Consider the following 25,000-nt stretch of genomic DNA (forward strand, 5'->3'; position numbering starts at 1 on the left):
ACTTACTTTACTAGCGACAGACAACACTGACTCATCAGGCTGCAAATGTAACCTGCTGAGATGACAAGCAATAGATAAGGATACCTATTCTTAGAGCTGATATCAGTGCCAGATCCCGGCATAAAATATAAAATGATAGTTGATCTAACCCCTTCCTTCCTTCTTTAGGCAAGTTGTAAAGTAAATCAACTACAGTCTGAACACCCAGAAAGATTAAAAAAAAGAGAATTCTATAGTACTTTTATTTAATTCAAAAGGGGGCCTTGTATTTGCCTCATTTTTTGGAACCCTCCCAAACATTTAAACAATGAAGCCCAGATCAGGAGAAAGTCTGAGTAATAACATTCTTATAGTACAGAGCAGCCTTACATAGTAGAACTTGTACATTATTACTAAGTTACATTTATATTCCAAAGGTGCAGAAAATTGCTTATTGTTTCTTTGTATTCTGCATAGACATGCAACTACACCTACTAACCAACACCCCAAATACTGGACCCCCCCCACCCTTCAGCCTATTCAGACACCAATCCCAGACCATCAACTACTTCTAACGCTGTCATTATTAACCTCCCTACTCAACAAAATGTCATACAAACCCTATTCTCATTTCAGCCCGTAACCACTGACACTATTAAGAAACTGCTACAAAAACTAAAACCCTGCTCTACCTCAGTTGACAATCTCCCACCATACTCTTTCAAACCGGTTGCTAACTCAGTGGCCTACCCAATCAGTATCTTTATAAATAGGTCTTTATCTGAATCAGACGTACCTACAATATGGAAACAATCTCACATCACCCCCATCCATGAAGGAGGCAACTCTTTTGATCCATCCAATTTCCGTCCTATATCCATGTGACATCTGTGCGCTGGCCCAGTAATCAAGGAGCCTCACTCCTCACCACTAACACCAGTGAGGGGCATGTACATTAGGAAGGATAACAAGTACACACACAGTAAAATACAATTTCCCTTAAGAGCACAAGAGATCACAGTCAGTCTGGGGCTGGTTTCTCCCTTTCTCTCCAGATCCCCAATAAGACTCCCCTCTGGCACAGCTATAGGGTTCAGATCTCAGCCAAGTAGTCAAGGCAAAACCTCCAAGTACCCTCTCTGTCCAACCAGTGCTTTGCCTCCCTGCCCAGGTAGCTGACATACACACACACTTTGATATTTAGTTTACATGCAAACACAAAGACACTCCTTGGGAAGGCTGGCACAGGTTTTCCAGCTATGCCCCCTCCTGCCAGGCTATAAGGTAGTAATCACCAACTAGTCTTATCAGCTACTAATAAAGCCCTTCCCAAAGGGTGACCAATTTCACTGTGTAATATTACTGTTATCCAAATAGTGTGACCCGGGGCTAAGGCTATACTTGCGTGACTTAGTACAGTATCACCAAACACATCCAAGTACTCTAGAGCTTATGTTATCTCTACACAAAACAGCCACAGTTGAAAGGTTTAAAATATTTAATAATAAGTAATAAAAACACAACACAAATCTTATTACTTCAACACAATGACATTACAGAGTTCAGAGATCAGAGGAAAAGGCTTTAAAGTAATACTGTAGAATAGTCTCTGACATAAATATAGAAAACAGCTAGACTAATTTGTCTATTTCTATCTATCTCTAAGAGAAGTCACTGTTCTAAATAAATATCTTACTAACAGAGCAAGCAAGTGCTAGTGAGTTGATGTGTTCAGGTTCAGACAAAATCCAAAATGTTCTCTCTATCTGGGAAGTCTTAAGTTGATAACACAGTACTACTGAGTAATTTCAGATTACATCATTCTTAACAGTTCTGATTTAGTTTAGCTGGCTAACAGAAGCTCAGAATTTACATTTCTTAGTAAGCTGCACCTGGCCAGGAAGCTACAGCAATAAAATACATTATACATGTAAAACCTTAGTAATTATCTCTTAAATCAAGACAATAGCAATAATTTCCTAGCCCAGACATCCTGCCTCTGAGCTTGAGATCAAACAGTCATACAATGCTTGACTTATCATCTTTCTTCCAGCAGAGTGCATTGTGGTTACATTTTTGAAGCTGAGTAAAACATAGTTTAATCATAACATATAGTTCTGTTTACATTTATAAAAGCAAGCCTGTGGATTATATTAATATTTACAAATGACATAGAATTATCTACAGAATACTGTATAGCTAGATTGGCAGCCTTCACATATCCCCCCAGGAGAACTCAAGCTATTTTTTAGGTGACCCTTGCGAAACGTTGCTTGAGAGGGTTAGGTCTATCTGAGTATACCTTACCCCATTCCCTGTCTTGAGAGCCCATCTGCATTGGCATTGCTAATCAGACTGTGGTGCTGCACTGACATATATGCTTGCAACCCCAGGCTTCATCTTAGCAACTTGGCATTTTGCTGGCTGGCTCGGTATAATCAGGTTAGGGGGTTGTGATCTGTAACTACAGTGAATTTCCTTCAATACAGATAAGGTTGAAGTTTCTGCAGTGCCCACACTATGGCTAGACATTCCTATTCTACAGCCGCATAGCATTCCTCCCTGGGTTGGAGCCTATGATTGAGATAAACCACTGGGTTCTCTTCTCCCTCTGAAGAAATCTGGCTAAATACAGCCCCTACCCCATGGTTCAAACCATCCACATGCACAACAGTTCTTTGTTGTAATCTGGACTGGCTAACACCGGGGTCCTCCCAAAACTTCTTTAAGCTTCTGGAATGCCTGCTCACATGCTGTGGTCCACACTACCTTATCTGGCCTGTTTTTCCTTGTCAGGTCTGTGAAGGGAGTAGCTATGGTACTATAACTGGGGATGGACTTTCTGTAGTACCCTGCTGTCCCTAAGAATGCCCTCACCTGCTTTTTGGTAACAGGTGGCCATGCCTGAATGGCTTCTACTTTGGCAGGTTCTGGCCTGATCTTACTACTCCCCACTCTATGTACCAGATAGGAGAACTCTGCCATACCCACCTGACAATTTGCTTGGCTTAATGGTCAACCTTGTCCTCTGTAGTCTGCCCAGCACCTCCCTGACATGTTGAAGGTGTTCTTGCTAGGAATGGCTGTAGATGGCAATATCATCTAGGTAAGCAAGGGCAAACACTCCTGCTAGGATATGATCTACCAGCCTCTGGAAAGTTGCTGGGCAATTCTTTATCCCAAAGGGCACCCTTTGTGAACTCATACAAGCCAAAAGGAGTTACAAAGGCTGACCTCTCTCTAGCACTCGGATTCAGGAGCACCTGCCAGTAACCGTTGGTAAGATCAATGGTGGTAACATACTTAGCTCCACCCAGCTGTTCTAGGGCCTCATTTGTCCTAGGCATGGGGTAAGCATCTGACTCTGTGTGACTATTTAATTTCCTGTAGTCCACACAGAACCTGGTGCTGCCATCCTTCTTTGGCAACAGCACCACTGGGGAGGCCCAGGGACTTTTGGACACCTGAATTATCACTAGTTCTAATGTTTCCTATATCTCCTACCTCAGAGTCTGTTTGACTTTCTCATGTACCCTATAAGGGGCTTGCCTAATAGGCCTTTGGGGTCCTGTATCCACCTGGTGCTGCACCAGGTAGGTGCTTTTTGGTTTCCTAGTGAACATGTCCTCAAACTCCACACTACAGTTACCTTTATACCCTTCAGCCAAACTTGGACATTGCACCCCACACTGAGTATCAATATTCTCAAAGACCCACACTCAGTTGGTGCACCAGACTCCTCCCGCATCCACTGCAACTAACAAGGGCCCCCCCATTGTAAATTCCTCTTAAAAGGTACCATCCAACCCGCCTCCTCGCTTCCAACACTGGAAAATATGAAGGTCTCTCCAAACACCATTATATTGGGTGACTTCAACTACCCAACCATAGACTGGGAGCATTACTTTAGCTCCAACACCCTAGCCCAAAGATTCCTAGAATTTATAAACTCAAATGCTATGGAACAACTTGTTACCACTCCCACAAGAGGGGAAAACATACTGGACCTGATCATCACCAACATGGGGACTCTATGCTCCAGACCAGAAGTGTATCCCTCACTGGTAAGATCAGACCATAAACTAATCTCACTGGATATTCACATCCCGACCTCACCCCATGCCCAGAAAACCACAGTGAAAAACTTCTCTAAAGCAAATTTTACACTCCTCAAAACCAAGGTGGAATCTTTCAAAGCCCCCGGGCCTGTGGATAATACGGCCCAGACAGCAAAATCCTTTATAAATACATTCTATGAACACCTTCAGGAATGCATGGATCATGCAATCCCAAATAAAACCAAGACACAATCCCCCAAAGGCAGATGCCCTGTCTGGTGGACCTCATCCATAAACAAACTATACAATAGAAGGAGGAAGCTACTACATGATAGAGCAAAATCCCAAAAAGGGAAGGCATCTCTGATCAGTATTAGCAAAAAACTACGGGCACTCATAAAATCGTCTAAGGCCAGCTTTGAGAGAAAAATTGCACAGGACACTAAGGATAATCACAAGGCTTTCTTTAGTTATGTTAGGTACCTGGGTGGGAATTCCCAGATACAATCAGAATTAGTTCAAAATGACAAAAAAATACACCGAACCCACAGACATTGCCAACATCCTAGCTGACAGGTTCAGCGCAAACTTCTCCCCCACCTCCCCACCAAAAGGGCTAATATCTATCCCAGCAGAGTGCTGCCCCCCTGACATCTCAGATGCTCAGGTAAGAGCTGCCCTCTTCAAAGCAAGAAACACAGCATCAATGGGACCAGATGGTGTCCCGGGCTGCGTCCTACATGAACTCCAAGAAGAGCTAAACCCAAACCTAAAACTACTGTTCAATCTCAGCCTTACTACAGGATATGTACCCAAAGAGTGGCGTACAGCAACAGTGGTCCCTCTCCACAAAGGTGGTGCCTCAATGGATCCTGGAAACTATCGCCCCATAAGTCTCACTAGCTTGGACTGCAAAGCTATGGAAAGGATCATCATGGACCTTATAAATAAAGATATTGGGGACCTGCAGACTCTGGATCCTACCCAGTTCGGCTTTGTTAAGGGCAGATCCTGCCTCTTGAACCCGGTTGATTTCTTTGAAACAGTCACCAAGGCCATTGACAAGGGGAAGGTGGTCCACACAGCCTACCTGGACCTCGCAAAAGCCTTTGATACAATACCCCACTCGGGCATTATAGATAAGCTCACCAGCTTAAATATAAACCCCTATGTCACTAGATGGGTTGCAAACTGGCTCAAGGACAGAACCCACATGGTTAGAATAGCTGGAGCCATGTCAGACTCCAAACCAGTTACAAGTGGCATCCCACAAGGCTCAGTCCTGGGACCTCTCTTGTTCGGTATATATTTCTTGGAGGTACAGGCCAACATGGAAGGACTGTGGCTGACCAAGTTCGCAGATGACTGCAAACTGGGTGCCATAAAAGACTTGCCAGCCGACACAAGCATCCTTCAAAAGGGCCTCATAGAAACAGACACCTGGTGCCAGAGCCATGGCCTCAAGCTAAATGCCAAAAAGTGTATAGTCATCCCCTTTGGCAAAAACAAAGTGCCCACAAATTACCACATAGGTGGTAATCCATTAAGTACAGAAGAAGTAATTAGGGACCTGGGGACCCAAGTTGATAGCAATCTCTCATTTGACAACCACATGGCCAAAGTGGTTAGAAAAACATTTTATATAGCCCACCTAATCATGAAGGGATTCACATCTAGATCAGGGGAGGTCATCATGCCTTTACTCATCCCTCATCAGGCCCATAATTGAGTACAATGCCCCTTTTGGGATGTACCTTACCAGACACCTGCAGCAACTGGAAAGACCCCAAAAGTACCTCACCAAGAGGATCAAGGGGCTCAAACAGATGCCGTATGCTGCCCGGTTAAAGAAACTCCAGCTCTACTCAGTGGCATACCACCTGCTCAGAGGCGATCTGTGCCTGACGTATAAAGCCATGTCCAACCCAGAATTAATGGACATGCTGCACCTCAGAAAATCCAAATCCCATCGAGCTACGAGCTCGAGGGACTTGAACCTCAGCACTGAAATAAATAGGACATGCTGGAGGGACAGATTCATAACCCAGAGGCTCCCTTCACTCTGGAATAAAATCCCAGTCCAGGTTAGGCAGAGTCCCTCATTGACTCTCTTCAAGAGGAATCTTGATGAGTGGATGGGAGATCATAGGTTTACCCCGGGTATCACTTCTGTGTCACTGTTAGACAGAGGCACAGTATACTAACCTTGAAAAAGGGCATAGCAAAATTAATTTAATATGGGTGGTGAAAGTCATACACACTCTGGCTAGGCTTATAAATGCCCTAGGGCAGATAGCCTAGTATGAACCTATGAAACTATGAACCTAATCATACTGTTTACATACCCTTTCAAACATGTGAATGAAACTATCAAAATTATCCCCCTCTGTAAATTGCTGAAGAAATTTACTGACCTCTTGTACTTCTGGGGTCCAGTTACTTCCTTCTCCATTACCTCCATGACTCTGACAAAGAGTCAGCATCTCCTTTTCATGCTGCCTCTACCTCTCCTTCTCCACAGCTCCCATTTCCAAATGCCAGGCCTCCAACTCACGTGTCTTTAGCCCCAGATGGATTTTTAGGTCCTCTGCAGAAAGTTTGAGCTTTCCATTCTCTGAGTGTTCTACATCTCCACGGCCAGTCTGATTCTCCTCCTGATTGCTCTTTTCTGATGCAGCTGTGACGAAAGCTGCAATCATGTCTGCCTTAGTCAGGTTTCTATGCACCAGTCCTTTAGCCGGGCACATCTCAGCCAAATGGCTCCTTGTCTGCTTACCATACTCTACTGCTGACATGCTTGCCTGCTCTCCCTAATTTACTAAGCTAACAAAAGAAATAAAACAATTGTGATCTGAACTCTGAATATTCACTGCATGGCTGATTTAGAGTACAAAAACACCTTCGGTGATCACTGTACACAAGCTAGAGGAATTCACTATCCACACCACTACAAGCCAATTAGTATGTGATGTGGCTAATTCACCACTATCAAACAATTAATATCTAATGTGGATAACCCACAACTGCCAAATAATTAATATGTGACACCCATGCACTGGCCTAGTAATCAAGGCACCTCAATCCTCACCACTAGCACGAGTGAGGGGAGTGCACATTGAGAAGGATAACAAGTACACACACAGTAAAGTACAATTTCCCCTTAAGAGCACACAGAGATCACAGTCAGTCTGGGGCTGGTTTCTCCCTTTCTCTTCAGCTCCCCAAGACTCACCACTGGCACAGCTATAGGGTTCAGATCTCAGATGAGTATTTAAGCCAGAACCTCCAGTACCCTCTCTGTCCAACCAGTGCTTCATGTACCTGCCCAAGTAGCTGACATGCTCACACTTTGAGATTTAGTTTATATACAAACACACAGACACTCCTGGAAAAGGCTGGCACAGGTTCTCCAGCTATGCCCCCCTCTTGCCAGGCTATAAGGTAGTAATCACTGCCACCAACTACTCTTATCATCTACTAATAAGGCCCTTCCCAAAGGGTGACCAATTTCACTATGTAATATTACTGTTATCCAAATAGCAAATGTGACCCAGGGCTAAGGCTATTCTGGGTGGCTTAGTACAGCATCACCAAATACATGCAAGTACTCTAGAGCTTAAATTTTCCCTGCACAAAACAGCCACAGCTGTAAGGTTTAAAAATATTTAATAATAAATAATAAAAACACAAGATAAATAGTATTACTTCAAGACAATGACATTACAGAGTTCAGAGATCACAGGAAAAATGCTTTAAAATAATACTGTAGAATAGTCTGACATAAATATAGAAACAGCTTGACTAACCTGACTGTTTCTATCTATCTCTAAGAGAAGTCACTGTTCTAAATAAATACCTTACTTACAAAGCAAGCAAGTGCTGGTGAGTTGATGTGTTCAGGTTCAGACAAAATCCAAAATTCTCTCTGTTTCCCTCTGGTAAAATCTTAAATTGATAACACCGTACTGCTGAGTCATTTCAGTTTACATCATTCTTAACAGTTCTGATTTAGTTTCCCAGGCTAACAGAAACTCAAAATTTACATTTCTTAGTAAGCTGCACCTGGCCAGGAAGCCACAGCAATAAAAGACATTATACATGTAAAACCTTAGTAATTATCTCTTAAATGAAGACAATAGAAATAATTTCCTGGCCCAAACATCCTGCCTCTGAGCTTGAGATCAAACAGTCATACAGTGCTTGACTTATTAGCTTTCTTCCAGCAGAGTGCACTATGGTTTCATTTTTGAAGCTCAGTACAACATATAGTTTAATCATAACATATAGTTCTCTTTACATTTGTAAAACCAAGCCTGTGCATTATATTAATATTTACAAATGACATAGAATTATCTACAAAATTCTACCTAGCTAAGCTGGCAGCCTTCACAATCCACCTTGTCACCCATATCCAAAATTCTTGAGAGAGGTATCCATCAGCAGGTAATGCAATATCTATTGCAAAACACTATTTTAACCAAAACCCAACATGGCTTCTGATCCAGTCACAGCACATACAGCCCTATTATCTTTTACAGACACTGTAAACAAGGCCAGAGATGCATGATGTTATACAGCCTCAGTATTCCTAGATCTCTACAAGGCCTTTGACACAGTGTCTCACCTCTTACTTTTGAACACACTGTCTAACTTGGGCTTCTTAAATAATGTAGTGAAATTGTTTCAGAGCTACACCAAGGATCATAAACAAGCAGTGAAATGGTCCAATAAACTCTCACTCCCTCTCCACATCCCTACTGGAGTCCCTCAAGGCTCCAGCCAAGGACCCCTACTTTTCAACATTTTTGCAAACAATCTTCACAGTGCCTCTCACCCTGGGACCCTCATTCAATATGCTGATGATTCCACCATAATTTGCACAGCTCAATTACTACCAGAACTACTTTCAAAAACCCAACAGTCCTTTACTGCAGTCAAATACTGGCTAAGAAATGCCTGACTCTTTCTTAATCCAAAGAAGACAAAACTAGTACTCGTTCATCCCAAAAACACCTCCCTGTCATTGATCATTTCAACATCATTGCATCTGATAACACTATCATAGAAATAATGCAGGAAACCAAACTTCTATGTGTTATCATTTACAATAAACTTTCATTTGACCCCCATATACAGCAAAATATAAAAAACTCATCAAAAACTGGTACTCTTATATAGAAACAAATGTTTCTTTACTGTAGCAATCAAAATGGCCCTTGTAAAAACATTTTTATTTCCCTCCCTTCTTTATGGTGCCCCTGTCTTAACTAACTTACAAACTTCTACCCCAAGCAAAATGTAATAGTGCTACAACAAAGTTGCAAAGTTTGCCACAAACTCTAAATATCACACACACCACTATAAACCAATCCTAGAATTAAACTGACTTGAACTCCCCAACCAACTTGCCTTTATTCAGCTATCCACCTTGCACAACCTTATTTTTAAGCCTACTGCCTACCCTGTGTGAAGACAGGTGAAAGCTGCCAGCCTAGCCAGATAGACTTTTGTAGATAATTATGTCATTTGTAAATATTAATATAAGCCAGAGGCTTATTCTCTTAAATGGGAAAAATGGTGTTAAATGTGGAAATGCAAAAATGTAACATCAGTGCACTCTGCTGTAACAACGCTGACAAGTCAATTCTTTGATGTCAAAACTCAGAGCCGATATGTCTGGATGAAGGAATTCTGCCTATTGTTTTGAGGCCAGAGTTAACAGCTAGAATTTGCATGTATAATTTATTTTATTGCTCTGGTTCCTGACCAGCTGCAAGATCAAAGGGGCTATTAACCTCTGAGAGTCTGTTTGCCTGGGAACCAGAAAGAAATTATGTAAACTGAAATTAATCAGTGGTACTGTGTTATCAATTTAAGGACAGAAAGAATGAGGGCATTAGAGCATTTGTCTTCAGAACATCCAACATCACCAGCACTGCCTATGTCTATATGTAAGATTTTAGAACTGTGTTTTCTCTTAGATATAGCTATCAAATAGGAAGATTAGACTAGTTTGCTTTTCTGTGATGTCAGAACTATTCTACTGTATTATTTTAAACATTTTCCTGTAATCTCTGAACTCTTGACTGGCACTGTGTAGTAAGAAGTATCGTCTTGTGTTTTTATTATTTATTATTAAATATTTTTTAAACCTTTCAATTGTGGCTGTTTTGTGTAGAGATAAGTTAAGCTCTAAGAGTACATTGCATGTATATAGTGATACTGTACCAAGTCACTCCAAATAAGCTTTGCTGTTCAGTCACACTTACCATTTGGATAATAATATTGCACAGTAATAATTAGACACCCTTTAATAAGGGCCTTTGTGTAGCTGATAAATATTATCTGGGTGGTGGCAGTGATTTCTACCATATAGTCTGGGTAAAAGGGGCACAGCTGTAGAACCAGTGCCAGCCTTCCCCTGGAGTGTCTGTGTGGTTGTATATAACTCTTATCTCAAAGTGTATGTGTGTCAGCTACTTGGGCAGGGACATGAAGCACTGGTTGGACAGAGAGGGTGTTAGAGATTTTAGCTTCTCCACTAGGCTGGGATCTGGACCCTATAGCTGTGCCAGTGTGGAGTCTTATTGAGGACCTGGAGAGAAAGGGAGAAACCAGCCCCAGACTGATTGTGATCTCTGTGTGCTCTTAAGGGAAATTGTACTTTACTGTGTGTGTATTTATTATCCTTTCCCTATATGGATGCTCTCACTGGTGTTAGTGGTGAGGATTGAGGCTCCTTGATTGCTGGGCCAGTGCAAGGGCATCACACCCTGCACTAGCCAATCTAGTCAAACCTTACACACCAAATCGATTCCTATGATCAGAAGACAAATATCTTTTAGCTATCTTAAAACCCACATGAAAATCATGTCACTCTCTGTATTCATACTATGTCTCTATACTTTGGAATTCACTACCTCTAGCTACCCGGTCTATGCCTGGCCTAATCCATTTCAAAGCCTCTTTTAAAAATCATCTCAAAATACATGGCTCTGCTCCTGCATAAAGCCTGCCTAATGCTTAGGTTGTCTTCTTCTTCTTCTTCTTCTTCTTCTTCTTCCACACTAGCCTCATCGTCCTCTTGTGTCACATTTCAATCCCTCACAGACTGCGAGATCCTAAGGCTCTTCTAACTCTTCCTCTGTTTCTATACTCTATCCTTACGTTACTGCTCAGGCTTTATTGCTTCTATTCTTCTTAACCCTCTCTTGCTTATCTATCTGCATCATTAACTTTTTGGCTGTTATTTTCCTAACTGAAACTAACATTCTATTTTTCATGTGCTATAATAGTCAATGTCACACATTGCTACCTACTTATTATTTTTTTTGACACTATCTTCATCATGTATGTTGAGAGTGATTATTATTGTCTGTAATGTTTTAACTATATAATTGTCTAGATGTGTAGTAATGTAACATAGTTTGTTATTTCAACCTATTTTTGTGTAGTATTTCTAGTGTGATTTGCATTGTACTGGATTATACTGTATTTGTATTGTACTGTATGTGGAGCTTTTCTTCCCGGGCCTCTGCTGAAAACGGGTTCTGTAGACCCGGTCGGACCACCTCGGTAAACAAATGTCAAATAAATAAATACATAAATAATAAACTACACTAGGCAGAAACTGCTTGATTTCTTAAATTGTCTATGTAAGAATAGAATAGGTGATAATAATAGTGATTAATTCATAATAATGTGATGTCACATAGCCATTGTTGAACTAGAATTTAGGTTCACAAGAGCTTAATAAGATATGTTCACTCTTGCATTAGGTGGTGGACAATAAAAGCAATGAGATGGTCTTATCATTTCATAGTGTGTGCTAGCACCCCACGTGAGGCAATAAAGGAACTGTTTATTTGTTCAGTCACATCAGCAGATTTTATGCTCATGTATTAATTATCTGTGCAAAATCAGAGACCTACAGGCACATTCAGAGCATTCCAAATTGTTGCCAGCATCCTCATAAGTACTTGTTTAGGTTTTAAATATTACCTGTATTACCTATCTCCATAATTTGACATTACGTTTAACCCTTGCTTTTGGCATCTGACAGTAAAGTGTACCTAAATATTATCCTCTACCTTCTTCTTCTTTCTTTCTGTGTATGCATATGCAGCTGTATATCTCTGTCATCCTACCCCAGCCCATACCTTCCCTTCACCATTGCTTGTATCTCTGAGCTGCATGATTCCAAAGATCTTACTCTACCTTCCTCTGTATGGCTGTTAGAAGTGGACATTGCACTGCAGATGCAGCCTTGCCGGTGCTATGTGTGATGGGAGAATGAGCTTTGCATCTTCAGAATCAACTCCATGTGCTAAACACAAAAACTACCTGTCAGTCTCTGTTACTTAACTTTTGACGTTACACTGCACTGCATAGCTCATCAAAAAAATTAATAACGCCCAGACACTCTTCTGTTTGCCCTCCTAGAACTATCCCATAAAGAACACGTAATCCATATTTTTCTGCCAAGGTACATAAAGTTGCACATTATCTATTCATTCATTCATTCATTCATTCATTCATTCATTCATTCATTCATTCATTCTCTGATTACCTACTTAATCAAACACGGAGTTAACATGGTGCTGCAGACATTGCTGACAATCAGTATAAACAGTACATGCAAGGTAGAGAAACTAATCTTGTACAGGACACCTGTCTGCTGCAAGACACGCACAAACACTAGCACAGACTGTCACACATATGAGCATGCTCACACACACACACACACACACACACACACACACACACACACACACACACACACACACACACACACACACACACAAGATACACACACACACACACACACACACACACACACACACACACACACACACACGCAAACACATGCATGTACACTCACACAAATACCTGGTCAAATATGGAATGCAAATCTACAAGCAGTTTGAGGGTTTGTCAATTTACCTACAGCCTGTCCTTAGGGTGAAGGAGGAAAAACATGGTACTGAAAAAAAAACATGGACTCAGAGACAACATGTGGGCTGAACACAAAAGGTTCCCCAGCTACAAAGTGGTGTTAATTGCTTTGGTACTGTAAAGGTGCAGTTTTTGGATTTAGTCTCAGCTGCACAATATCAACCTATGATGCAATAAATTACCCCCATTCCTCACTCCCAGAGTCACTGCTCAAATCTTGATATCATCAGTGAACAGGGTTGTCATGATCCCTAATTCCAGTGAGATAACTGATAAAAAATATTAAATTAAATTAGATCCAGTGCTTGTTACCAGCTTTTCTCCTGGTAGTGCCCAACTAAATGCCATACACTGCTTCTAGTTTGTCAAACAGCTTTTGATTTGCTTCATTATTTTTGGTTCTTCTTCATCTATAATTTCCATATTACTGTCCTGTAAAATATTGTGTCAAATGTTCTTCTTTATATGTTTCCTGTCTACACCATACAACACCAGCAAGGTAAAAAAAAAAGAAAAAACATATGATGGAGTACAATCATGGCATTGCAATGTAACTATAATGTTCAAGTCAATCTTAATAAGCCAGCCTAGTGCTAAGAAAAAGATGACTGGTATGTTTCATACTGTTAATGATTGCTAAGAATTGGATGAATTAAATATCAGTCTCTGGAACAAGACACTCTGGAAACCATTAACAGGTAACTTGAATAGGTAGCTGTGATGGCCATGCCCTGGCCCAGCAATCAAGGAGCCTCAATCCTCACCACTAACACCAGGGAGGTCTTCTCCTAGAAGAGGAAATGATAACTAATACACACAGTAAAGTACAATTTCCCTTAAGTGCACACAGAGATCACAGTCAGTCTGGGGCTGGTTGCTCCTTTGCTCACCAGGTCCCCAATAAGACTCCCTACTGTCACAGCTATAGGGTCCAGGTCTCAGCCTAACTGGGCAAGCTAAAACATCCAGTACTCTCTCTGTCCAACCAGTGCTTTGTGTCTCTGCCCAGGAAGTTGATACATACACACACACACACACACACACACACACACACACACACACACACACACACACACACACACACACACACTTTGAGAAGAGGTTATACAACCATGCAGACTTTCCTAGGAAAAGGCTGGCACAGGTTCTCCAGCTGTGTCCCTATTACCCAGACCATACAGTAGTAAGTACTTCTAACACCCAGTTAATAATTATCAGCTACTAAAAGGCCCTTGAAAGGGTGTCCAATTATTACTGTGCAATATTATAATCCAGTGGTAATGTGACTATTCAGTCTAGGCTTATTGGAAGGGCTTAGACAGTAAACTCTATAAATATATAATGTACTCTAAAGCATAATTTATCTCTACATAAACCAGCCACAGGTGGAAGGTTTTAAAAATATTTAATAATAAATAATTAAAACACAAGACAAAACTACTACACCACAGAGATATCTAAGTGTTCAGAGATCACACAGCAACTTAAAATAATATCATAGGAAAGATTTGATTACACAAAAAAATACCTACTTAATCTTTACTAGTTTTAACTATTCCTACAAGAAATCACTGTGCTAGAAACTTACATATGAGCATAAGCAGAGTGCTGGTAAGTTGAATATCAAGATCAAAATGCTTTCAGTCTCTTGTGTGACACAGTTTATAAAACATTACTAACAAACATGTCTCTGGATCCTCCCCAAATTACATAATTTTTGACACTTAGGTTTTCCCAGTATTCATATTGCATCATCTTGACACCTGATCTGAGTTCCCAGGCTAATAAAAGCTCCATTTACATTATTTAGCAAGCTAACACCTGCACAGGAGAGTACAACACTAAAAGGCATTTCACATATACACTCTAGCAATTAGTCCTTAATTAACACAATAGACAGAATGTCTTCAGCCAGTCTGACCGGAACCAACTTTAACGATTAAAGAATGTCATTAAATCATTTCAATTTCAAAAGACAAATTTGAAAGGCTTGACGTAGTTTTTCTTTACAGCATGGGGGCAATGTTGTAATAATCTTGAAGTTCACATTTTATAGTGTTTTTCTTTCATTTAAAAATACAAGCCTGTATTTTATATTTATTTATACAGTTGATAGAATTATATATCAAATTATATTTGACTAGGCTAGCAGGCTTCACCCATCTCTCCCCAATTGTCACAATAGCCACCATATGTGCATGCATATTAAAATTTTGACTCGGACACCTTAGTTGTTACTCTGGACAACAGATCATATTTAAGCTGCATTATAAATGTGGGAATTTATTTGTAAGCAGCAGGAGTTTAGATGAAAAATTTCAGGAAGAGAATATGGATTTAACAAAGACATGGCATTTCTTTAACAAGATACCTTTTCCTTAAATTTAGAGCTTAGCAGTGAAGAATTTCACCTAAGAAGAGAAAAAACATATTAAAAGTCAAAAGTGTTGTTAAACTCCAGAATGACTAACTCATCCATCTTGGTTGTGAAGCTGTTGCAGATTAAGTTTAAATAGTGATACTGCTGCTTTCTTAGGTCACCTGCAAGAGAATTAGTGCTCAGGAACACCAACTGTCTGTCTCACAAAACCTTTTTTCAAACCTTCCTTTATTTGAAAGTGATACTAAAATCCAGTCCTTCTCCATGCTTGATCCACCTTTGTGCAACAGGACAACATATATCTTTTGACTCCTGTCCTGCAGTTTCACTCCACTTTTAAGGAAACACTGTAGGGTTTTATTCCTTTTCCTTAGTAACCAATGCCAGCACTTTTATCAAATAAAAAGGGGCTGGAATATCACTGGACAGTGTCAAAGAAAAAAACATAATATATATATATATATATATATATATATATATATATATATATATATATATATATATATATATATACACTTTTCATAATATATAGTACAGTTAGTAAGAGCTTTTGAAAATAAAAAGAAAAGGATCGTTTGTGGGAGCATGAATTTTGCTGAATTATATCAAGGCAAAAACCTCCCATATGCTTCAGTTAACCATGAGATGTGTGATGTCATGTGCATAGTCCATTTTCAAAGAAAGCAAAAACTTTGTTTTCACATCTGCACTTGCCAGATTTTGAGTTTCAGAGGCAAACTAATCCGCAAAAGCAAAGTAAAGGCATGAAGACTTAAATAGCATCCAGTTATTCCAGTCTGATGTTAGACTGGACTAGAAAGTTTAAATCAGAGACATAATATCGATATCTATATCTATATCTATAGTTTTTTTTTTTTTTTTTTTTTTTTGCCATATCCATACATGGGTGTATTTCACTTAAGAGTATATGTTTAAAAATGGGCATGGTAATCATTAGCGGAATTTCTAGTTTCATTACATTAGTGCTTTTTAATGGAAAAAAAATACAAGTAATTAATCTCCTCTCCCCAAACCAGGAACAATGGCTAATCCATTAACCAGTTCAGTCATGACCAAGGCCAGAGGCATAAAGCATTTGAACAACCATTGCACTTAAAATGTCTAAGAATAACAGAGGTATAGACATACATTCTACTTCTCTTTCATCTTTTAACTCTCCATTTTCCTTCCTTACCTGCTTGTTGCCCTCCTAAATGGTCTAGGAATTCACCCTGTTATACTTTCCAGTAGGATATTCCCTGGATCCACAACTCTCACCATGATGTAATACTTTCACTGATCTAGAGGGTAGTTGATCCTTACAACCCATTGCTGTGTCCTCTTTTCACCTGTTCTTTTCCATTCGTTAATAACCCACTTAGATTCCTCCAATATGATTTTGTGCACTCATGTCATGTCCTTCTTGCCTCTTCAAGTCTCCCAAGTCTCCATCAGGAAGAACTCTAGCTCATCTAATCTCTAGTTATAGCCTTACCCCTCCATCCTTCATACCCTTTTGTTCACTTTTATCTGCATTCCTTCTGGTGACCTGAAGTCTTCTTCATATGTAGCCACCATCATTACACCCAGCTCTCAAGATGATACTTGACCAGGGCCGAGTAGAGGGAGAACAGTTCTTCACTCAATCTGGAGTCTTTCTTTCTGAGGCTGTATCATGCATTCTGTTTCCAACAACTGCAGCCCCCTGACTGTGCTCCTGTGGGCTCAGTTCAGGGGAGACCAACACCCCAAGATTATTTTCCACTCTGCAGCCATTATTTATGTTCCTAGTGACTGATGCTTCAGACATATTTGTTGGAATTCAAGAGCGTCACTTTGCTTTTGTGTGTACTGATCATCAACTGCTATCTTCCTACTTTTCTGTACAGTTTTTCCATGTCATTTCTTACTCTCTTCCAAGCTGCACACCTCTAATCTTCCATTGCTGTAGTGATATATGTGTTACATGCAAAGAGGCTAATAGTATTGTCTCTCACCTCAGAGATATCTCAAATGAGAAAAAAAAAAAGAAATATTGGTTTTGCTACCAGCCCATCTGGTAATTTGTTAGTCTGTTCCCTTATTCCTGACAATACCCAACCCACCACAGCTTCGTAGGCACAGACTTCACTAACAGCTCCCTTGACCATGATCTCTAATCGGTTGTTGTCCTAGAGATTGCTAGCCCCATGAACAGCAGTCAGGTTTTCCATGACTCTTTGTGAAATCACTGTTAAACTGACAGCCTGTAGTTTTGCATATTTTTCATGCTTCTATATGTTTAGGGGCGTTCGACTTACCATCTTTCAATCCTCGGACACATCTGCTCTGGCCAATGAGCTGTGATTACTCCATGTTTGTGAATTAGTTCTGGTTTCTATTTTGTGAATTTCTTCAAAAGACCTGCCTACAAATAATCTGTTATGAGCAGTGCACTACCCCAGTAAACAGATTAAATAAATAAATAGTTTTGCTTGCACGTTTTAGGGCATTAAAGGAGATTTTATGTATGTATGGTGAAAACTGAGAGGTCAAAAGAATGAAGAGTCAGTCTTGTCTTTTTGTGTGTTTGTGTATGTTTGCATGTTCATACTTCTAGAATGTTTGTGTGCAGGTGATGTTTGGAATGTATGTATCATGTGTCCTCAGGAACTGCTGTGGGATTGGTAGTAATGTGTTTGGTTGTATGTATTGTGAGTGTGATCCTATGCTGGCAGTGTGCGAGTATTTACGAGCATGGATGAAACATAGTGATTTCAATGAGTGAGTGCAGATAGCGAACACAATCTGTATAGTTCATGTAAATATGTGAAATAAGCACATATTGTGTGGAGACTGAGAAAGAAAGAATGAATGTTTATGTGTGTCTGTATCCTAACAGTTACTTATCCCAAGGTAAGTGAGATCGCAGAAATGGTTATATAAATTTTTTTGGGATTTGACAGAGGTGGTTCTCTCTTCAAATAAGAAGGCTGTTTTGTGTATCTTTTATGTGTTTAGGTAAATGCTTGTTGAGTCTTCAGTAAGAAGTAAGTGTGTGTGTGTGTGTGTGTGTGTGTGTGTGTGTGTGTGTGTGTGTGTGTGTGTGTGTGTGTGTGTGTGCGTGCATGCGTGCATGCGTGTGTGTGTGCATGTGATGCATTTGTGTGAATGTGATTAGTGTGAACCTTGATGGATATGCTAATCAATCAGTATATTTAGTACTGTTTTTTATTGTTGTGTTTTAATTTTTAGCTGAGGGTCTCTTAATTAGATAAAATTCAAAATTTAGGATAAAATGCAATAATTCATATCATGTATATCTCTCCTGCATGCCTTTTTGGCAGTCCCTACAGATATGTTTTGTACTCTTCTCTGAGGCTTCTCTGAGGCTTCTTGCCTCCTTCAAAATCTTTCTGACTCTTTTCAGTCAACTACATCTGCAAACTAAAGCCATGCTTGTTGATATTTCACAGAGAAAATGGAGGAAATGCAGGGAATCTTTGCCAGGCAACCTTTAAAAGAGTAATAAAGCTGAGATTTGAGTCACAGACATATTTTGACCACCTGATATAGTTGGCTCATAAGTGTAGCTAGTCCACAGAACTGTCCCCTGTTTTCAAGGACTCCTGCTTCTATACTGGCTGTGTTCTCCAAATAACCAGTAAGGTACAGCATGTACCGTCCTTATTGTTTTTCCTAACATATAATGCAGTGCCCACCACTATTCCACAGCCCAGTCAATATCTGCTAGATAGTTTCTACCTTTGTCCCCCATTCTTGTTTCAAAGGTCACTGAGTAGCTCTTAATGCCCCAGATCAAGCAGGGCTATACATGCCTTTCTATCAGAGAACAGTATAAAATGCTTTACCTAAGGCCTTTTACCATCCCCAGAAAATGACCGCTACCAGCCACTGCAGCAAGAAGTTTCTGGATATATTAAGACCACAGAAGTGGTTGGGGGTAGGAGGAAGCTGTCATCATGTTGTCTGTAGATATTTTTGCTGAAAATAAAAGGAGGCTTTGTACCCAGCCTGCAAACTGCTGTAACATTATCCATCAAGGTACCATGTTTAACTTTGACCAAGATCCGCAAAGGTAAACTTATAGAAAATCTAGGATCATAGTACAATCTGAAGTTTTTGATAGAATGGGGGGTGGGGTGAAAGGATGCAACTATGAATGGGATGAATTTGGATTCCTCCAAATTAATGGCAAGCCTTTGTGGCTTGTTTGAAGTAGTAGCCAAGTGCATCAAAGAAGGAAATGCCTATTTTACTGTGCCAGCCAGACTCATACAACCATCAACGTAAGACATTAACAAAGGGAAAGGGTGAATAACCACTCATGCAAAATGGTGTCAGTGTCAGTTTAAATAGAATGTGAGATAGAGACTATCCCTGTCTCGTGACCTGTTGCTTTTAGGGGAGACGTTAGGATAACATTTATCAGAACCCAACAAGAATGGATAGCAAACAAGATGTCAACAAATGAGATAAACCCTAGATGAGACTCAAAGCCTTCACCTACTGTCAATACAATTCAAAATTGCAGGTAAATTCACCCAGCATTACTTAGTTGCTATGGTTACTATTAAATTCCAGTTTGGGAGGCTATAACAACAGTTATCATTGTAATTATGCCATACATTTTGTGAAGAGCTGTGGAATGTCTCTCAGTTGTTAACTAGAAAAATAAATAAAACAAACTGAAACAGCTTTGCATTGTTTTCAGTATAAACGTGCTACTAAGCAAAATTGCCTAATTTTTGCAAGCAGAATTAATTTGACTTATAAGAGTAAATACATGTTCACTTTCAGAAACTGAAATGTATTAAAAGCAAACACTGTTTTGTAAGACTTAGACATACAGATCTGCAGAAAGATTTTAAATCTGAAATGAATGGTATGACCTCGAAGGTGTAACAGAATTTTTTACAGTACTAATTCCCTGAGGACAGGAGGAATTATCAGTTAAAGCTAAAGCAACTATTCCTAATATGGACATGGTTTCTTACTCATGCTACATGTGCGTACAATGTATTAATTTACTTCTGCAAAGGTGAGGGGTAAAAATGATCAGTTGTGTGTCATTCAGCTGATCTCGTAAAAGAGCATCAACATTCTAGTTTACAATTTATTTCTGTTATATATTGTATGTTGTATAGTAAGTAGTCGCTGCTCATTGGTGTGTAATCCTATAAAAAGAATATTTACTATAGTAGGTAATACATATACTATGAAATCCTCCATGTATCTGTCTTCTCCACTAATTTAATTATTCCCTCTGGTAGGGATGCACTCCGGGGAATGGAGCTTCTACTGTCTACATAAGCATTTCTTCATGCTTATGGTGTTATGCCTGCTCTGTGTCAGTATGGTACGTAAAACAGTTAAGCAAATTATAAACATTATAATGGTCTGAAATGCTTCCTGGTGTACTTATGCATAAAATCAATGATGTCAGTTTTTAATAAAATGTAAATATATTAGCCAGTACCTCAAAGTGTGTGTATGTTAACTTGTGTGCTCATGTATGTATATGTGCATGCATGAGTGTGTGTGTGTGTGTGTGTGTGTGTGTGTGTGTGTGTGTGTGCGTGAGGCTCATACCTAGGTTATGAAAAAAATAATGTTAGCTGTTGTAAACTACTGAAGTTTTGTTCTGCTAAGAGGGTTGATAAGGTATTTCTTTTCTTTCTACTCTGTTCTATATGAAATAAAGTATCTAATAACTGAAAACAGCTTTCTCACGTTTACTTCTCCTGAAGCTTAAAAAAGTTTCTCTTTTATGCAATAAAGAAGTCATTCATGTCCTACAGTTATTTCCTACAGTTATAACCAAGTTCCAAGACTTGTAAGCCAAAAGACATACTTGTTTAAAGAATGAAAAGCCAAGGCAAAAGAACACAAAAAGTGGTTTCTTCTTTTTAAGATGACTTTGGGGGACTGGGGGAGTAGTCAGAAAGCTTTTCAACACAGTAACACAATTATTAAATAATAAAGGTAGTGCAGTGTGGATGACTGCTGCTAAGCTATGCATTAGGCCAGCACTCCATTAGTATTTATTTAAAATTGCTGCATTGTAAATTACCAGCAGCTACATTACTGGAAGAAGTCATGCTAGTAAACTGTTAACAAAGTAGCCAGACTATGGGTACAGACACATGACCAATGTGACATGCACCATAAGCAGCTTGACTGAGCCTTTGCGCATTCACACGTACAATGAAGCATCTCATAGTTGCAACATTGACACTGTGAGCAGGCCACAGAGAGCTAACACATCAAAATGCCAACTCTGATCACCATGTACATAGGGAAGGAATGGAGAGAAAGGAACTGCAGAAATTTGAGAAATTTGTCAAGTCCAAACAGTAACACATGCAAGAGTATAGGAGAGGGGAAGGAATATGTATTTTTTTTTTTTTTGTGAAACAGATACTTATTTTACTTTAATTAAGAAAAAAGGTAGAGGGGATAGTAATGAGGAACTTGCGTGTAAAAAATGGAGGAAATATGGAAGGTAACCAAAACAGATAATCAAACATGAGACACAGACATATACAGGAGGGGTACAGACAACAACAAGGGAGACAACAGTGGAGGGATGCAGAGTGATAGAAGAAGGGTATGGTGATGATGCATAAGACTGCACAACAAACAAGGTATGTGGAGAGATACATCTGGAATATCATAAGGGAGAGAGAGGTATATGAAGGCCCTTTCTGGTCATCCCATCAGAGAACCAACCCAGATGTTAGTCACCTACATGTCATGGACAAATTCTGCCCTTGGTTATCCAATGGTTACAGCTGGCAATTCATACAACTCTCTCAGCCAAAGCAGGAGGCACACCATGGTTGCTGTCACAATGCAGCCACCAGAATATTAGTATTTTCTGGACACGTCCAGCCACCCCATCTGAAGTCAGGTGATGAATTGGAATCCATTCTTGGCACTCTCAGATGAAGAGCCTCCACCTTAGTGACCATATCGCAGGAGACTCCATTAAGATGTGCAAGTCAGGAATAGAACTTCATTGGAGAAAAGTCTGCACATATTGAAAGTAGGTAAGTCAACTGATAATGTACCTTAGCACTTATACTATAGCTAGGTCATCTCAACTCAAAGTTTAGGAGTAAAAACATTTAAAATGTCTTCTCAGAGTTGAATAATAAAAAATAAAACTTTTGTGCACTTCTGCTTGCCACAACTACAACAAGCTGCTTGCGCAGTGCTACAGTTACTAGCATTCAGTCACTCACATGCACTATTTCCCTGGATGCTGTTCAGTTGTTGAACTGTGACTGCAAATGTAGTATCATCATTCAATTCTAAAGCCATAATATCTTCACAACGTTATAAATTAATGCCAGAACAGCACTGCTGCACCATAAATCAGTGCTGGTACTGGACTTCTACATCATCAGCAGCTGAAGATACCCCTTAACAGTATGTGTCCACAGCAGTCCCATCCTTTGCCCTGTATAGTTGCAACTCAGTCAACACTGCAATAAATACCCATGGTGCATAGAAGCAATAAAAGCAGATAGCAAACAGTTTATTGGGTGAGCTAATATAGCACATGGGCGTGACAGGTTATTTCTCTGCTGACTGGGATCACCTTGGGGCCACTGATAATGGGAGTACAATACGTACTGCATACTGGACCATGCCAAGCCCTTTGACATTATTCTTTCTTTCTGGGATTATTGATAAACTCCTCCCATATCAACACCGGTAACTGTCTTTCTGACAAAACCCTTACCATTCATGTCAGGTGTGTGTACAACAGACAGATAAGCATCACCACAGTTGTCCTTCAAGACTGTGTCCTAGGTTCCCATCCTCTTTGACATGTATTCCAATGGCATGAAAGTTGATATCAGTGTCCTTAGGCTAATCAGTTTTGCTGATGGCTGCAAAATAGGGACAATTATCACCCTGGGGATCACGTCAGTCACCCTGCTAGACAGGAGTCCAGGGAAGTAAATACTGTGAGAAGAAATAGCCAGGGAATTGTTATGGCTAGGCTTGTATAGGCCCTAGGGTCGATAGCCTAGTACCAACCTATGAACCTATGAACTTATACATACTGATTCTCAAATTCTCCTGCAAGGTCTACACCACACAAATATTTGGTGTGTTAATCACAAGTTTTCTCTTAATGACAATAAATGTAGTATAGTTTCCTTTGGTAAATTTAACATTACCAAACAGATAATGTCCCACTTAAATCTGAGTTGGGTACCTCTTTTGAGAGCAGAGTCTCCTTTGACCATGAGGTCTCTGTGGTAAGAAATCATTCTGTCTTGCTCCATATACAGTATCTGCTGAAGATCAGAGAAGTTATAGTCTCACTTTTTTACTCCTTTGTTGCAGTTGTCATTGATACCCTCTTTGGCATGAACCTCAGTAAGCACTTAAAAAAACTCAACAGACCTTAATGTTTCCTCACCAAAAAGATACCTAGTCTCAGTACTCCTAGCTACTCTGAAAGAATAAAAGCTCTGTCCCTCTACCCAGTGTCATACAGACTCTTGTGCAGTCATTGTTGCGTAGCCTCCCATGCTTTGAATGGGTGATACACTTTAAAACCCTCACCTGAATAAGACCAGTGATAAAGCAAACACAACAACTGTTCTAGAGACCTACACCTGTACTGCCATATCAACAACACCTAATAGCATGTCGAGTACCTAACTCAACATATTCCCTGCTTGTGGAACAGGCTGCCCTTACATATCAAGCAGGATACTTCCCTAGAAAACTTTAAAACCAGTTTGTGTTACTGGGTGGGTGATCACAAATTCTCAAATAGGATATGAGAGGAAAATCGAATTACTGAAGAATATTATTACCCTCCCATCAATTCTGCATAATGTGGCTGAACTTTGAGATGGTCTCCTTGGTCATAACCTTAGAAAGAATCTACAAACCTATAAACAGTACAGGTGCATTGCAAGGTCATTGATATAATACTGCATGCCAGAACCAATACACAGGACATCCCCTGAGACAGGTCCACCACAGGAGGTAGACCACTAATACAAAGGTGGTTCACAGAGGTGACTGAATTCCAGGTAACGTTTTCCAGGTTCAACTGGGATAAGTAGTCTGTGCATCCCCTTGAGTCAATCTAAAGGAATGATGGTATGTCAGCCACTGGTAGACCAGTCTGTGATACAGAGGGTGACAGCACACAGTACTGTGGGTATTGGCTCTGAAAATAGCAACAAATACATGCTGCTCAGCTAATGCCAATGCAAGCCATTAACACATGCTGCTCAGCTAATGCCAACACAAGCCATTAACGCATGCTGCTCAGCTAATGCCAACACAAGCCATTAACGCATGCTGCTCAGCTAATGCCAATGCAAGCCGTTAACACATGCTGCTCAGCTAATGCCAAAACAAGCCAATACCGCATGCTGCTCTACAATATCACTACAAACAATTAACATATGCTGCTCAGTTCATTCTGCTACAAGCCATTAACCACGTTGCTCAGCTAATGCCACTATAAGCCCTTAATCCATGCTATTCAGCTGATTCTGTTACAAGCCATTAGTCCATGTTGCTCAGCTAATGCCACTACAAATTATTTACACATGCTGCTCAGCTAATTCTGTTACAAACCATTAAC

The sequence above is a fragment of the Protopterus annectens genome, chromosome 9.part0 (genome assembly GCF_019279795.1).
Source record: "Protopterus annectens isolate FY-2018-M chromosome 9.part0, PAN1.0, whole genome shotgun sequence".
Taxonomy (NCBI): domain Eukaryota; kingdom Metazoa; phylum Chordata; order Ceratodontiformes; family Protopteridae; genus Protopterus; species Protopterus annectens.